The 19427-nt window shown below is 33.0% G+C and overlaps 1 protein-coding gene across 2 annotated transcripts in view; it reads left to right on the top strand.

Moving 5' to 3' along the window:
- Positions 1-1050: 1050 nt before the first annotated feature.
- LOC124541887 (synaptotagmin-7) overlaps positions 1051-19427 on the top strand; it is a 724295-nt gene continuing 705918 nt past the window's right edge. For both annotated transcript variants that reach the window (XM_047119798.1, XM_047119796.1), the window contains exon 1: positions 1051-1189. The gene's annotated coding sequence lies outside the window, so the exon portion shown is untranslated. The remainder of the gene's footprint in view (positions 1190-19427) is intronic.

Raw genomic sequence — 19427 nt, 5'->3', positions numbered from 1 at the left:
AAATCGACTTCAAACATAACATTATTTTAAAACAAATGAATATGCACTAAAAAGTAATAAAAATAATTGCGTATTCAACATATTTTTAGAGTCCTCCTAGGTAAGACGAAATGAAAAATATTAGACTACTTAAAAGTCGATTTACGATTATATAACGTAGTTATAGTTATTGTTATATTTGTAGCCGGTGTCACCCAAGAAAACCCTACAGTATATCTATCAAAAAACAATACGAGAATAGGACGAATTGAGAACCTCCTCCTTTTTGAAGTCGGTTGAAAACGATCATTAATGAGTACTTTTATGAGCTTAATTTAATAAAGTTTATAGATTTTGAACATATGAGAATTTGTCCAAAACAGACTTATAAATAATGCTTGTGTTGAGGTCTGCTACAGATATTTAAACATAATTCTTTATATTTTTCTTGGTGGTAGGGCTTTGTGCAAGCCCGTCTGGGTAGGAACCACCCACTCATCAGTTATTCTACCGCCAAATAACAGTACTCAGTATTGTTGTGTTCCGGTTTGAAGGGCGAGTGAGCCAGTGTAACTACAGGCACAAGGGACATAACATCTTAGTTCCCAAGGTTGGTGGCACATTGACGATGTAAGGAATAGTTAATATTTCTTACAGCGTCATTGTCTATGGGTGATGGTGGCCACTTACCATCAGGTGGCCCATATAATCATCCGCCAACCTATATCACAAAAAAAATGTTACAACAAAGGCTTAAATTGTTCCTTAATTTTCATTTAATGATATATTATAAGTTTATACAAAACAATATGAATATCAAGTATTATGTTATAACTTTTATATCACACAATTTGTTAACATATTTTAAATAAACGATTAATTTTAAAACTATGATAGTAAAAGCTTTCTCGAATTGGAATAGAAAAGTAATAAAATAATATGTAATTATGAATATGAGTAAGATATATGTATGTATATTAGTATATTTTATTTTTTAATTCTCAACTCGCGCTTTAATAGATCCTTATAGCCTCTACGGCAAGCTTTAGTTTCCTGTCGGGCGCCGTAGCGAACGGTCGGGTTGCTACGAATAAACACAAAAGTTTATCAACTGCCGTGCTGTGTCTGTGCCGTGTTGTGTTTCTGTGCTTTTAATAAAACGTGTTTGTGTCCTGTGAGCAGATAATGGTTTAACTGACATCAAACTAAGGTAAATTTTATTTAATTATATAATAATTATCGATTAATATTTTATTTCATATCTTCTTAAATTGTTCATATATGTACTATATTTTAAATCATATAATAAAGAATACTACATTGGTACATTAATTTATATATGTATGTTTTGATGGAAAATATGTTATCATAGTATTTATAAATACCCTTGTAAAGTTTAGTTACACGTATAGTACGACATAACATAGATGTAGCATCGGCAAAATTCGTAAAACCGATCACATCCGAATTAAGTACGCTATCCCAAATTATCAATATTTATTTCTTATGTGAATATGATCTTTACACAAACGTAATAACTTGTAATATCATATGACCTTATATATTCGTCAATTTAACACGTTGATTTACATGCACTTGCTTGATTCGACGCGAGAATCTATAGCGACGAATAGCGTCGAATTGCGCGATAGGGAGATATTTCTATTGGTTGTGTGAATCGGCAGTAATCGGTTTTATTGAATTTGCCGATGCTACGTCTAAGTTGTGTCGTACTGTACGTGGCTGACCGGCGCACCCGTATTGGGTGTGACTTCGAAACCGTCGCAATGAATTTAAAATTAACAAACTGTTCTAGGTATAGTATTCTTTAAATTAAACTGTACATATTATATATGTATACAATAATAAGTTTTTAATTTGTACAAAGAAAATATTTAAAAAAATATGAAAAACTTGACGCATTAAAACATAATTAATGAAAAAGGTTTTATTAAAAACTTTGCTTGGCTGAATTACAGATTTTGTCATCCATGATTTTGCTCCTATTGTTCGTAGCGTGATGTACCATTTAGCCTTCCTCAATAAGGCTATCTAACTCAAAAAGAAATTTTCATATCGGACCACTAGTTATCAAAATTAGCGCGATCAACCAAACAGATATACTTTTTAGATTTTTATTAGTTTAGTTTTTAATTTTATAGATATCTATATACATGTAATAAAACTGGAGTGTTTGTTTGTAATAATAAAATAATGACCTTATACTAAATGCGCATATTTGTCTGTTTATCTGTCTGTCTGTTTGTTTCGACTAATCTCTGGAACGAACCAATTTTGGCCTTTCACTGGCAAATAGCTGATGTAATAAGTTGTAACTTAGGACACAATAATAACTTATTAGTTCAATTTAAACTCATACCAAGTCGCGGTAATAGCTAGTAAACATAAAAAAATGTTTGCTATTAAGTCCAATTGTGAATGAAAGTGAGAGAACTGTACTCAAAAGTTACATCAAAAATTGCCAGTCATTCACGTTGCTGAATGACAGAATGAGCGATATGAACGAATGTAAATTATAATCGCATTAGAAAAGTGATGGGCATTGTGTCTTGTTTTTTTAAATTTACAAAGAGTGAACGAACAAAGAAGGCAACAATGCGTTGTATTCACGTGAATGGAATGAGCGGATCGGGAGCGGAGCGGGTAATTATGGGAATGAAATACGCAATACAAGGTCAGAGGTGATCAACGCTCTGGAATGAGAACGCTTTTGTTTTGAATTTATTATAGGAAGGTAGCTTTAGATTCTGATGTTCTATATTCAAATTTGTTACCGGATATTTCAGTTGAAGAGATCTCATTAGCATCCTGGGGTCTGGAAGTTTCGGTCCGGAAAAGTTTCTGTGTCTGAACCAATGGGTTTTGAAAGCAAGGGTATAGAATATGCTTCTGTATTTGCACACACTCTTGTGAAATTTATCTGTCAGGCCGGCTTGTTATCACTACATTGTATAAAACAAAGTCGCTTTATCTGTCCCTATGTCCCTTTGTACGCTTAAATGTTTAGAACTACGCAACGGATTTTGATGCGGTTTCTTTTGAAATATAGACTGATTCTAGAGGAAGGTTTTTGTATATAATACATAGAGAATATAGTAAAGAAACACTGATAATTCTAGAAGTTTGTAATGTGATGTCGTAAATAAACAAATTCTGTAGTATATCTAGTATCAGAGCACACGTGTGAAGCCGGGGTGGATCGCTAGTTTTATATAAATCTCGTAAAAATAAACGTGAAAACTCAAATGAAAGCATTCTTAAAATATTTGTAAATATTCTTTGACAACAAATACCATTACTTGGTAATTCTATAAAAAGGAGAAGGGGTTAATTTATTTAATGGCACCGCTTACCTGCTCTTGTTACTTAATCTCAAATTTCAAACAATTTTATTGACTAACGACGACAACTTGCACTTCCTAGTAATCATACTTTTTCTACAATTTAACTGGAAATTTAACACAAGAAGTATATAATAAGTAGTTCTTTGAAACTATATTAACGTTTTTGTCTACTTGTTAGGTAGGGAGCTGAGATGGCCTAGTGGTTACAATGCGTGCATCTTAACCGATGATTGCGGGTTCAAACCCAGGCAAGCACCACTTTATATATGTGCTTAATTTGTGTTATTATTCATCTCGTGCTCGGCGGTGAATGAAAACATCGTGAGGAAACCTGCATGTGTCTAATTTCATCGAAATTCTGCCACATGTGCGTTCCACCAACCCGCATTGGAACAGCGTGGTGGAATATGTTCCAAGCCGTCTCCTTAATGGACGTGGAGGCTTTATCTCAGCACTGGGAAATTTACAGGCTGTTATTTTACTTTTACTTTTTTTACTAGGTAAGGAACATTGCAATACATTACTTTTGTTATTATTTTTTTTTTTAGCAAACCTACGGGAATGGATGTAGTCCGATATGGACACTTCTAACATTATCAACCTCTACCCGCAAACTTCAGTCTCGTGAACAAGACATTCGTAGATAATGTCGAAATATCGAACTCCACCAAACATATCAACATTAAAACTACATATATCTTGTTTTAATCCTAAATTGGGTTTTCTAGTACTAGTTTTAACTACAGCTCGATTAGACAACTAGTTTCACCTGATAATCAAATAATATATCAGTGGTAAATTCTAGTTTTAACTTGATATTTCTGGTTTTAACGTATTAAGCAAAAACTAGTTTTAACAATGAAAAACGAGTTGTAACCAAACATGCGTTTTAACTGTAACATACATACATATTCATTTAGTAAAAAGCATTTAGTTTAATATTACAAACAAACACTCCAATATTATTATATGTATTTAAAGATAAATTCATACGGTATTTTTAATAACGATTTTATAATTGTCATTTTAGTATTCTCAAAGGTCGTTAAATTATTTCATTGTGTATTTTATTTAATATGAAAAATTAAATCGTCCCAACCGGTTTTCCCACGATACTTTATTATTTATTCTTGTTTTATTTTTTTTCTTTAATAACCAATTATTTCGATAGCATTTGCGGAACGACTCAAAGCCTCATCGACAAAAAAAAAAAAAAAATTGAGCCCCAATTGTCGTTCACTGTTCAAACGTAAAGTACGAATAATTGTACTTATTCGACAAAATTAAACTACGAACAGTTAGTAAATCAGAATTAAAATACGGAAAGCAAACTAAACTTTTTTTTGAAAACCTTTTTTGATGTTTTTTTTAATCAAATCCGCTGTATGATTAAATATGACAGCGGACCACTAGCGCCATCTTTTAAATTACTAGAAAACAATATTTGACAGCTTGTCGCCTCATGTTGGCGAGAATATTGAACGCCGCAATTATTGTTTAGAAGTCGCTTGCAGATGGCAAGCGTTACCAAGTCTACGAAGAATAACCTCATAGTTTAGTTTTTATATTATGGTATTGTAAATTATAAAATATGCTTATCCTGACAGAGTTTGAGATTTGCCTTTCAAAATACAAAGAAATGATTGACCAATACAGTTTTTTTTAAATTAATACAGATTATAGTACGACACAACTTAGATGTCGCATCGGCAAAATTCGTAAAACCGATCACATCCGAATTGAGTACCCAAATTATCAACATTTATTCCTCATGCGAATATGATCTTTGCACAAATGTAATAACTTGTAATATCATATAACCTAATATATTTGTCAATTAGACGCGTCGATTTAATACACTTGCTTTCTCTGACGCGTGATTCTATAGCGACGAATAGCGTCGAATGGCGAGATAGGGAGCTATTTCTATCGGTTGTGTAAATCGGCAGTAATCGGTTTTATTTGCATTCCATTGCATTTTCCGATGCTACATCTAATTTGTGTCGTACTATACGAGCATTGAAAACATAAGCGTATATTACAATTCTAAATCAAATATTAGGAAAAAATAAGTGATAATTAAACTACAGTATTAAACGCGACTAAAAAAACTCAATAGAATAAAAAGAAAACAAAAATCAGGAGCCAAATTACAAACACATACAAAAGCAATAATAATACATTAATGATAGATTAATAATAGATAGATAGATTTCTGTTGGTCGTCCCACAGTTTGCAATAAATTATTTGAATATTAAAAAAAAAGTCAAAAGAAAAATACATTTGATAAAATATTAATAGCAACAGTTTCGAATCTGAGCGTAGTATATATTTACTTATTTATGTATTTAATTTATTCCCGGAGCGAACAAAGCGACCGTTGGTGAGCGAACTCAGTAATATTTAATGAACAGAGCTTACGAAATTTAACTGACGGCAGGGAAAGATACAGATTAAAATACTTACCTTTATGGTTGGCTACCAACCTACCATTAAGTTTGATTGATAAGAAAAAAAACAACAAATTATTCAATAAAGGATATATGACGATCTGTGCCTGGGACAAGCTGCGCATGGGACATAAATTATCTTTTTAATTTTTTTTTCATGTTTCACATTTGTCGTTCTATTTTGATTTATTTACACAAAACCTTAATAAATTCTATACCTAAACCGTCCTGATGAATTCCTCTATCTATTATTGTAAGCCGCACGAAAATTCCTTCAGTAGTTTTAGAGTTTATCGCAAACATACAGACAGACAGCCTGGAGACTTTGTTTTAGTTAGTGATCGTGATAAAAAGACTACGAGTTAATACTTGACATCCGGGCAGGATATATTACATACATATATAATTGTATGTAATGTATATTAAACTGTAAACAAATATAATAATTATAAAATACGTTACATAGACGAAAACAAATATAATATTACAGATTAAAAAATACCAGACCGTACAGTAATATATCTTAAACAAGAAAATAATTAATTCATATTAAGAAAAGAAAAAAAAACAATCGCAATAAAATTCTTTTTTTGAATTAAAAAAAAGAAAACAGCGCTACAATATCATTAAGTATTCAAGCTGTATAAATAATTTCTGTATAATAAGTAACGAATTAAAAATACGAACAGACATATACAGCGTATTTAATTTTCTCAACATTAATAATTCCCTCAGTTATAAGCTTACCGCTCCACCCGGCTTTACCCGCGCTAATCGTCTCTGGTCAGCGCCCGTGGGTGTAGAATAATCCTTACTAATATTGTATGAGTTTGTTTTTGTGTTATGATATGAGTATATTGTGTTTTGATAAACCCGACTGTTTTTACTTGGTGGTAGGGCTTTGCGTAAGCCCGTTTGGGTAGGTACCACCCACTCATCGGTTGTTCTCAGTCATCAGTCCTCAGTATTGTTGTGTTCCGGTTTGAATGGAGAGTGCGCCAGTGTAATTACAGTGGCACACTAGGGACAAGGGACATAACATCTTAATTCCCAAGTTTGGTGGCACATTGACGATGTAAGGAATAGTTAACATTTCGTACAGCGTCATTGTCTATGGGTAATAGTGACCACTTACCATCATTTGGCCCATATGCTCGTCCGCCAACCTATAACATATAAAAAAATACCTTCAGATATCTCGTCACAATTCCAAGTTTTATCCGTACTAATTAGATGTCGGAAAATCCACAAATCAGCCATTTTGGAACATATTCCACCTCTCACAAGCCCCTGGAACTAGCTTTCGCCGGCTGTTTTTAAACCGATACGACTTGGGTACCTTCAAGAAGATAGTTACATTATTTCAAGGCTATCAACTCACGAGTGTTGCAAATGTGGGTGGTAGTCATTTTTCACGAGAGTTTAATGATCTAGCTACCATAAATTAAATTTAAAGTACTCTATTGGATACCAAGACTACTCCGCTTTGTGCGCTGTCTGGGTGAATAGCACCCCACAATAGCACATATATCAAATGTCCCAATTATTTAAGGAATTACTTATATTCCTAGACCTGTACTCTTAAACTTATCACTTGTATTGGTGGGGATGATGTTTGCCCAAGGGGTCAGGATCAATTCTGCACACTTTCACGACGCTAGGCGTACGGTACATAATTGCGCCCTCGCTTCAAAACTTGAATAGAGATTTTGTTTTTGATTTTGTTACTATTTCTTACTGCACCAATGGTCCATGAAAGATTGAGACTTACCATCATTCGCCCATTAGCCAGCCTGCTAATAACTAACCTCATGAAAAGCCTTGTGTATGCCATTCAGTTCATTATACTAATTGGACTTTTTAAATATATATTTATTACATTCTACTGTATGCCTTTTGATATGAGTTGATATATTGGATTTTGATGTCATTTTATTACGTTCCAGTGAGGTGTAAATTAAAAAGTTCAGTAGTACTACAAAGACTCTGAAGCCGCGTTGGATGTCCATCTGGGGGATTCCCACTTCTCAGAACCTTTACCAAAGTTTATTTTTGTAATATAAGTTACTAGCGACCAGTCTCGGCTTTGCACAGGTAGAATACTGATAATAAATATACTACATGGGATGTTACGACATCACATTAGAAACTTCAAAAATGATCAGTGTTTCTTTACTATATTGTCCATGTATTATATACAAAAACCTTCTTCTCGAATTAATCTATCTACTTAAAGCAGGCAAGCACCACTGTTGCTTATTCATCTCGTGTTCGTAAGCCTCCATTTCAATGAAATTCTACCTCTTCAATTCTTATGTTACCAATTTGCATTAGCAAAGCGTGGTAGAAAAAGCCTACACATTTTTCTCAAAGAGGGATTAGTCCAGTGGTTATTTACAAGCTGGTGTTACTGTTTCAGTCTATGGGTGAAGGTGATTTCATATCACAAGTTGGTTTGTAGACTGCCTTCATTAATTTTTTTTAAATATAAAATAAAAATTTAAATATAAAGTTTCTATTTGTAAGCTGATAACCTTGCTGTATTGTAAGTTGTGTGTATTTTTATCAGATAAACTTTTGCAAATATAATCAGCTAACATATACGAAACAACCTTAATTATTGTATATATATGTTGATTATTTTCATTTATCTTGTAAATAAACACTTCGGATTTTAATATTATTTATATTGTATTGATAGTTTTTATTAAATTTAGTCCAATCATACATACAAATGAAAATAACAAGCCAATTTTTTGATATATTTTAGAGGATACCAGAAAATCTCATTGAGTTTTTCGACCAAGATTTCTGGGACGCTAAAGGCGCCATCTTGTAAAAAGGGATGAAATTTTTTTCTCGGCAATAACTCGGTTATCCAAAGAGATTCGAAAGTTTTTTGTAGATTTTTGTGCTCTACAATTAAGTCCAAACCAAATTTAGCGTTTCAAACATCGTTATCGAGATATTGATCAAAAAGCCAAAAATTTAGGGCACAAATTTGGTTTTATGCAAATTTTTATTTTTGTTCATAAATATCGAAAAATTTGTAATACAACGTGTAGAGCATATTAGACCTACAATTTTCTTCTGTGTTTTTTTTTTATTTTTGACAAAAATTGCGATCTTCAGCGCTCGGCAAATGAAAGTGATTTTCATTGGATACAAAAGAACTAAATAGAGCAACAAATTAGGGATCACACACAAGAAATTTATTTAGCAAATAATGTGTTTTTTTTTTCTGTAAAAAAAGGTACAATACAATTCAGCGAAAAAAGTACAAAACACACATTATAATGAATAAAAGAAACTTTCGTAATTAAAAAATGCAAACACACTCTTTTCAACAATTATTTTCAAGACATGAATGTATACAAAAAAAACCGTGCACAATTTTTCGTAAACTTTTTACCAGAAAAAAAATACACGAACCAAATTTCATTTCCTAATTTTTTTACTAAAAGCAATGCGTTATTAATTCGTATGGATAATGAATGTGTTATAAAAAGTCCAAACGCCAATGTAAAAACAATATTATTGGAATTAGATGTAAGTTGGAAATGAGCTTCGTAGGCTCCCCGTAGACTAATCGTAGTACCCTCGTAGAACCTTCGTAGACCCTATTCATAAAACCGATGGACCTTTTATCTTTAACCGATATCTCGACTACCGCTATTTGTAACCGAATGATCGAATTATTGGTTAATGTCGCGTTAATTAATTATATATTAATGATTTTATTTTAAGGTCACAATTCTCTGAAGATCTTTTTCTGTCTTGATGGTTTCGGATTTAACCTCCGTGGTCGAGTAGTGCGTACACCGCTTTTCTATTAAAAGCCACCCCAAGTTCCCGGGTTCGATTTCCGGCCGAGATGCAGAATTCATTAGATTTCATTAGTTCTCTGTGTTATCTTGGGTCTGTTTGTGGTACCGTTGTTACTTCTGATTTTCCATAACACAAGTGCTGTAGCTACTCACATTGGGATCAGAGTAATGTATGTGATGTTGTAAAATATTTCTTGTTATTATTATCTCAACGTTTATTTATTTATTACAACTTTATTATTTATTCTATGAAAAAATACAAGAATAGTATAAAAAAAAAACTTTTTACAATTCACAAGGAAAGTTATTTGGTCTAAGAATAAAGTCTATAGTTTATATATAATTTTTTTCGAGGATTTATTTCTTTATTTTATTTAATAAAGAATCTTTTAATTAAGTTTAACATATGTATGTATATGTAACATAACATATGATAATATGTAATTTTTACTTTTCCCAAGTGTATTTAATTATTAAATATTTATTAATACAAATTACCTTCCTTTTAATATTTATACATTCGATAGGTTTACCAGTTATTTCTATTATACATATATAAATTATATATGTTTTTACTAGCTAATATACCCGGTTTTCTACGGGTTGAATAAGATATATAAAAATTTAATTTTTAATTTTATTTTGTCTCCTCAGCCGTGCTGTTCTGTTACGTTACCTTAATGTGTATGTATTTATACAAAAAACGTTTTACAATAGTATATATCTCTACTGGTAGTCATAGTTTTATCCGACAACCTTAACAATCATTTAATTTAACTAATTTTAAACCGTCACTTATTATACTGGTTAATAGTTAATAATACATTAACTGAAAGTAAAGTAACAGCCTGTACATTACCCACCGCTGGGCTAATGCCTCTTCTTCCATTAAGGAGAGGGTTTGGAACATATTTCACCACGCTATTCCAATGCAGGTTGGTGGAATGCACATGTGGCAGAATTTCGATGAAATTAGACACATGCAGGTTTCCTCACGATGTTTTCCTTCACATCCGAGCATGAGGAAATCATCGGTTTAGGCATCTTAACCGATGATTTCGGGTTCAAGCCCAGGCAAGCACCACTATGTATATGTGCTTATTTTGTGTTTATAATTCATCTTGTGCTCAGCGGTGAAGGAAAACATCGTGAGGAAACCTGCATGTGTCTAATTTCATCGAAATTCTGCCACATGTGTATTCCACCAACCCGCATTGGAACAGCGTGGTGGAATATGTTCCAAACCTTCTCCTTAAACGGAGAGGAGGCCTTTAGCCCAGCAGTGGGAATTTCCAGGCTGTTGTTGTTGTTGTTGTGTATATATGTGTCTACAAATTACGTTTCGATTTTCTCGTCCTACCGTTATTTCATTTCCGATCTCTAGTTGTTTTCGTTTATTTATTCTGTTTGTTATATTTGTTTCCACGAGAGTAAGAGAGTCGACCTCTCTAAGCTCCGTTGAAGGAAAAAAGGGTAACAAGAGCACTTATGACATATTTGTAAGCACTCAAATACTTTACGCTTGACCCGTTCCTGACATTAGCTTGGAACTGACATATTGTTAATCCACGGTATTAATACTGGACAACTGGGATTTTAGGCGAGTGAGATTCATAAGCAATATTTTAGCTCTATTATATAATATCTATTATTTATTATACAACATGTATGTATTATTATAAAATATTAAAAAATAAAATAAAAAAAAATGTCAGTGTGGGCCACGTCTCCCAAGAAGACGACAAAAATTTTTTCCAGCGAAGATCTGCTGATTTTTAGAATAAAATATAAAACGCCAAAATGTTTAATATAAAATGTAAAAAAGCACGGCCGTCTGCGAGACCGTGGATGAAGTAAATTTAATAAAAAAAAGCTCTATTATATTTATATTAGTATTATAAATGTGAAAGTAACTCTCCTTGTATGTCAGTTGCTATTTTTCGACCAAACCACTGAACCGCGTTTGATGAAATTTGTTATGAAACAAACTTGCATTTCGAGGAAGGATATATTATAGGTTACGTTTATGCCTTAACGGGAACAAAATCGCGGGCGTTTACTAGTTCAAATTATAAAGTAAACATATAAGAAAAAAATTACATATATTGTTGTATTACATTTTTCATAATAAAAAGCAGACTCTAGCTCAGTGACTTAATAATAATCATTATTAATAGTCTCTCTATAACGCTCTATCATTAGGATTACACCTGCTAATGTTCATTTATCCAAATCACCCAGATATGTTCCACCTCGAATCGTCTACGAGGATTTATCGAACAGTTCTATTAATTACCTTTTGACGCTCCAATCAAATGGCCTTGAGGCTTCCGTTCTTGGCTACATATATACTACATACATCTATTTCCTAGTTCCATACAGTTGAATTGAAAATATGATATTTGAAAACTATATTACAACTAGTAATTTATTTTACAAAACTTTCATATAAATATTCAAACGAATGCTTTTCGTAGAACTCTACGCGGTATCTGCGAAAGGCTACGGCCCCATTTGTAGACCCCATTATTATGGGGGAAGTGAGGGAGGTTTTATCGTAATTCGATATTATTGTTATGACATATATAGATATCATTCTTTAATAAACTAATGCGTTTCATTGATTTATATTTACTAGGTTACGAATCAAAAAATCAAAATCAAAATAAACTTTATTCAAGTAGGCTTTTACAAGCACTTTTGAATCGTCATTTTACAATTAGGTTAAACTACCACCGGTTGGGAAAGTAGATTACCGAGAAAAACCGGCAAGAAAGTCAGTTGCTACTCTTTTTCAACATTTAAAAAATACAAAGTCAAGTTAGTTATATACAATTATTTAAATTAATATATCCCGCTTGGAATTCAATAGGTATTAACTCCACGCTTTTTTATCACCTACAATACTTTGTGGGTTAATGTTGTGAAGTTTGACTTTAAGTAACGGTTCTGTTCATAGTTGAGCTTTTGTTGTAGCAGAAACTTTCTAGAAATATGAATAATAAAATTCGAGATAAGATAAGATTTCTATGTCACAGATTCGATTTTGCTTTTATTATTTATCTGTACTCGCGAACTTCTATGCGTTTCAATATAGCAAAAAGAAAAATATTGTAGCCTAAGTTACTCCTTATTATATCAGTTATCTGCCAAAGGAAGTCCCATCAAAATCGGTCCAGTCGTTCCAGGGATTGGCCAGAACAAACAGACAGACAGACGAAAATTGCAAAAAATGTTATTTTGATATATGTACCGTTTACATATGCATTGAGTAAAAAAGGGGCTATTTTAATATTACAAACAGACACTCCAATTTTATTATATATATAGATAACCATCTCATCTAGTGACACAACAGACAAGTGTTATCAATATCGCGTATGCTGTACAGTCTACCTGTCAGGGACGATGAAAGAGCATTTATTTTTATGACATAATTGGGAAAGGAGCAGGAGGCTCACCTGATGGAAAGTGACTACCACCGCCCATGGACATCTGCAACACCAGGGGGCTTGCAGGTGCGTTGCCGGCCTTTGAGAAAGGAGTAGGCTCTTTTCTTGAAGGTTTCCATGTCGTATCTGTTCGGAAAAACTGCCGGTGAAAGCTGGTCCCACTAAGTGGTTGTAAGAGGCAGAAAATGTCTAAGAAATCGCCATTCCACAAGTTATGATAAATAAGGCTTATCATTAAATGCGTGGAATTAATATTTATTGATTTCTAAACAGGATACACATACAGACACTCCAATTTAATTATATGTATAGATAGATTTAGTAGCTAATAGTAATACTTGATCGTTCTTCCGATTTGAATGAGTGAGACAGTCATATGAAGACCGAAAATCTTAAATTCCATATACAACCACTACTTATAAAATGGCGTCGTCGTTTGTCTACCTTAACTAAATAAATTATAGTAAACAGCTACAGATCCGAGATGGCCCAGTGGTTAGAACGCGTGCATCTTAACCGATGATTGCGGGTTCAAACCCAGGCAAGCGCCGCTGATTCATGTGCTTAATTTGTCTTTATAATTCATCTCGTGCTCAGCGGTGTAGGAAAACATCGTAATGAAACCTGCATGTGACAATTTAATTGAAATTGTGCCACATGTGTGTTCCACCAACCCGCATTGGTGGAATATGTTCCAAACCTTCTCCTCAAAGGGAGAGGAGGCCTTTTGTTGTTGGTGTGAAACAGCTATATAAATTTTAATTTGTAAATTATTGCCCATGGCTGACAATATCAACAGATAATGAGCCCCTGATGGTAAGTGGTCACTATCGCCTAATATATTAAAGATATTTTAACAATTCCTTATACCCACGGCTCCACCAAACTTGGGAAGAGAGATGTCTCTTGTACCTATAATTAAACTGGCTCACTCACCCTTCAAATCGAAATACAACAATACTGAGAATATATTACATTGCGGTAAATATATTATGAGTAGGTTTAATTATTAAATGAAATTTAAATTAAAACATTCGTCGTTGAAAATACATTCATTCAAAAAAGGCTAAGCTCTAAAGTAAGGCATTAGGCACATGTAAATAAAAAACTCATTACTCACATTAATTAATCCGTAATTGGATAATAATATAAGCGCCGTCGCAATAATAATTCGAGAGCTTAAAGTCGAGAACCTCCACTGCCTTCAATTAGATTTAATTTTATTACAGTCATGAACTCTCAAAGGGAATCTTTAATGATTAACTTAACTTAAAGCTTGTATTTTCTTTCGTCGATTCGAGCTTTAAATTAAAGGTGAAGAGTAACTTGAAACACTTGAATTTACTCTGCATTTATTTAAGCAACAGCTTGTAAAATTCGATGGCTGAGTTAAAACCATTTCGTGGATTTTGGACGTTATTCCACCATGCTACTCCAATGAGGCGAGGTAGCCCAGTGGTTAGGTTAGGTAAGATAGAAGATGCTATAAGATTGCGGAGTCAAACTCAGGCCACCACTGAATATTCATGTGCTTAATTTGAGTTTATAATTTATCTCGTGGTAGTCGGTGAAAGAAAACATCGTGAAGGGACCTGCATGTGTCTAATTTCATAGATATTCTGCCACATGTGTTTTCCACCAACCCGCATTGCAACAGCGTTGTGGATATAGCATAGCCATCAACAATGATTCTCGGCTTTTTCGCTTTATAATGTGTAAGTAATCTCATATATATTTGTGTTAGTCTGTGAGGGCAGACTTCTTACCACCAACATAAAAAAAATACAATGTGACCTGATTGCCATTTTCAGTGTATATGTATATTTGCATTAGATAATTTTGGCAAATACATCTAGCTAATCGAAATTAATACATAAAATAGTTTATATGTATGATTATTATACATATTATTAACATTAAAATAATATATTTAATTTATTTAAAGATATTACCAATTTTAAGTTAAAAAAAAAAACAAAACGTGTTTCATTTAAGATGGCTCATAAAAGCACTTTTGAATTTTCATATTACAGAGTTCAATTATTTTTTAGCTTCCATGAATTTAATAACAAACTCGTATACTACAATGGTTGATAAGCTTTTCTTTAAATACTAATGTAACTTATAAAACTTCTGCATTTAAACAATAAAATGAGAGAGAGAGATCACGACGTAAAATGTCGTAACTAAAATTGTTTCGAATTCTGACGCTCATAATTAATCCACTCCACCCATTATGGAGCATGAATACGAACGCAGCCTTAAATCCATCTCCTCAACAGCATAAGGCTTTTACACAATATACAACGAGCTTTATTACGGAAACTATTTCGTGACGAAACGAAATTCCTGCAAGTGTCTGAAATGTACAGTCGGGGTAAGAAAAGGTTCGTCACCTTAAGATCTATTTTCGTGTGCTCAGTTTGAGCGATAATCTGCTTTACCGATCGAGAATGACATATTGCGTCGCAGTGATTTGATGTTAAGATTCAAAAGGTACTAAGAGTTCAAGACTTGATAAAGGAATTAATTTTAAAACTGACGAAGGTTTTCTTACTCTGACTGTACTTTCAGACAAGATTAATGCAGTGTGAACAGTCGTATCTAATCTTCGTTCTCACGAAAACTTGCTCCTGTGATATTTTTATTGTTTTATTTTACAATACATGTGCAATTTAATCCATCTTGTCTAGCGCAAACATCTTGGACGGACAAGATCTGTTACAATATTATTAGATGTCTACGACTTTGCGAGCTTAAATGTATTTACAGATGTGTGTATTTTACTCCCTAAGGGGTAGAATATAATAAGTTACAGATACGCCTAAATAGGTATTTACTCATTTTTATCAGTATCACGAAAATACAGTATCACCCCCTTAGGGGAAAAAACCAAATTTCTTTCCTTAGTACCTACTAAGTCTTATAAATAAAACGTTGCCACTTTCAAATTTCAAGACCTAAATTTAGTTTACCCTCGGCGATGATGAGTCAGTCAGGACGTGTTACTTTATAAGTATAGATAATAACACAAACATGTATTATTTATTAAGAAAAATATATTGTATTGCAACCATAGAAATATATATATTTATAATTTATTGACGGTTATTATGACTATTAGTAGGGTTTCGTGTGTTAGTGGTAGGGCTTCGTGCAACGTCTATGGGTAGGTACCACTCCCACAGGATATTTTCTACCCCCAAAAAGCAACACATAATGTGTTGTTTTTCTTTTGCTTTTCTTAGTTTTTAAAGTTGGAAACACGCTGATGTAAGAGATGGTTTTAGTGGTGGTGACCACTCAACATCAAATGGCAAATTTGTCAGCATATATAAGTAAAATTATTTGATCAAAACTTCGGTACACTGCATTACTTAGAAGTTAACAAGTGTGTAAATGGCCTTATAGTTAGGCCTTGTTCTCATGCGTCTGTGCCTTGCGATTTATTGCTCTCTGTTAGCTAGCTGGAATGTACTTCATTGATAGTGAAATGCCAGCTCTTGTATTTCTGTTCAATTCTCTCTGAGGTTCCTTTTCAGAGATGTGTCCCATTGTAATTGCAGGCATACTTATACTGGGTTACTATAGGTAAGAGCCGAGATGGTCCAATGGTTAGAACGCGTGCATTTTAACCGACGATTTCGGGTTCAAAGCCAGGCAAGCACCACTATATATATGTGCTTAATTTGTGTTTATAATTCATCTCGTGCTCGGCGGTGAAGGAAAACATCGTGAGGAAACCTGCATGTGACTAATTTCGTAGAAATTCTGCCACATGTGTGTTCTACCAACCCACATTGGAACAGCGTAATGGAATATGTTTCTAACTTTCTCCTCAAAGGGAGAGGCTTCTCCAACATTCTCCTTAAAAGGCTGTTGTTGTTGTTGTAAGTAAGATTATTTTATATTAGCAATGTTCAAATCGGTCCATTTTGGGTCATATTTGATACTGGTCTTAAATACTTAATTTAAATAGGTCTGGACAAGTACCAAATATTACACATTTATTAAAGATGACAGCTAGATAAGGAGCCAAATTGTCAGTTATGGTCTTTGTAATTTTAATAGCTGTAAAAATATCACAAATCGCTGTTTATCTTTCTTATGCATCGCACACATTTTTAACTTTGCCGTTTCGTAAATTGAAATCGTTTGTAAAAAATTCATTGGTAGAAAAAGCATATTATTCGATACAAGATGTTGTAGATGATAAAAAAGCGTGGAATTAATACCTGTTGACTTCCAGGCAGGATACATTACATACATATACAATTGTATTTAACTAATATGGTATTTTTTAAATGTTGAAAAAAAGTAACTACTGAGTTTCATGCCGGTTCTTCTCGGTAGAATCTATTTTCAAAACCGGTGGCAGCTTCACTTAATTGTAAGATTACGATTCAATAGTGCTTGTACAAGCCTACTTGAATGAAGTTTATTATGATTTGATTTGATTTATGCTTATATGTTAAGGATTACGACTGCATTAATTAAAAACTGATTTAACAGTCTGGTGACGCAGCCACATGTGATACTTGTATATCTTTTCAAACGACTTCAAAAAGGAGGAGGTTATCAATTCGTCTGTATTTTTTTATATTTGTTACCTCATAACAGCTCATAACAGCAGCAGCTTCAAATATAACAATAACTATCATATATAATCGTAAATCGACTTTTAAAAAGTCTAATATTTTTCATTTCATTTTACCTAGGAGGACTCTAAAAAGTATGTTGAATACGCAATTATTATTATTACTTTTTAGTGCACATTTATTTGTTTTAAAATGGTGTTTTGTTCGAAGTCGGTTTTTATTTTTGTTAAAATTTTTAACCGACTTCAAAAAAAGGAGGAGGTTCTCAATTCGTCGGGGCCTTTTTTTTTTTTTTTTTTTTATTTTTTATGTATGTTACCGAATTACTCGAAGATGGCTGGGCCGATTTTAACAATTCTTTTTTTGTTTGAAAGGGCATGTTTTACAGGTGGTCCCATTGTCAGGAGATCAGGATCTGATGATGGGATCCTGGAGAAATCGAGGGAACTCCTCAAATTTTATAGGCACACCTATAGTGATTTCGGTTTTATTCAAAGTGCCTTGGTCATATGCACACGAAAAGTGACATTTGATGAAGTGGAACTGATGATGAAGACCACAACTAGTAATCAGAACCTATTAGTAAGTAACTATTTTACGGGCTTAGTTCTATTTCTTTAAGATAGTCGTCAAGCAATTGATGTTAGTAAACATGCCTATGATGAAGTCTAGCTGATGGTGGACTACCAGGAGAACTCCTCAATGATTAACGGCATTAAAGTGAATGACAAACACTACCAATTGTAATTATAAATAACAAAACAACACTGAAAAGCAGTAAATAAATTTTTATAAATAAAAAAAAACCGCCTTCAAAAATGAACTAAAAAGAAAAAAATAATCAGTTACATCCATATCCAATTTACGATTTTTTAATCACCTTTTGAAGGCGGTGCCAACAAAGTAAATAAATTCCTATATTGAAATCATTTAATTTGTATCGATAGTAAGGTTTGTCTAATGCTGTCAATCTATACAATGAATAGATTTAGTTTTTGTATGTATGTATTATGTACCTATATGCATATATAGCAGTGTTGGCACCGACTTTGAGAGGTGATTAAAAAATCGTAAATTGGATATGGATGTAACTGATTATTTTTTTCTTTTTAGTTCATTTTTGAAGGCGGTTTTTTTTTTATTTATAAAAATTTATTAATTATCTCAGACTTAACATCAATGACTTAGCATTGAAAATACATATAAATAAGTAATAATAAAAAAATAAATATCGGACAACATCACATACACTACCTCTGATCCCAATGTAAGTAGCTAAAGCGCTTGTGTTATGGGAAATTAGAAGCAACGACGGTACCACAAACACCCAGACCCAAGACAACATAGAATACTAATGATAATCTACATTGACTCCATGTCATAATATCTATATGAATGTATGTAATCAGAATCTTTCAGTTTTCATATCACGTGTTGGAATATTTTCCTTTTACGTGGATTTTTTCTTAAGATTTCTACCAAAAATGTTCTTTTGAGGCAAATGTATATTTTGAAATAATGTTTTATTTATACGGAGTACTTTAATGATACTCTGGAATTAGTAAAATCAAGTTGTAGAGCCGAGATAGCCCAGTGGTTAGAACGCATGCTTGAGGGTTCAAACCCAGCCAAGTACCACTGAACTCATGTGTTTAATTCACAAACATCGTGAGGAAACCAGCATATGGCTGATTTTAACAAAATTCTGCTACGTGTGTATCCACCAACCGGCACTGTCCTATCCCAGCAGTGGGA

This window comes from Vanessa cardui, chromosome 29, assembly GCF_905220365.1.
Source record: "Vanessa cardui chromosome 29, ilVanCard2.1, whole genome shotgun sequence".
NCBI lineage: Eukaryota > Metazoa > Arthropoda > Insecta > Lepidoptera > Nymphalidae > Vanessa > Vanessa cardui.
This window is presented reverse-complemented; position numbering and strand designations above follow the sequence as displayed.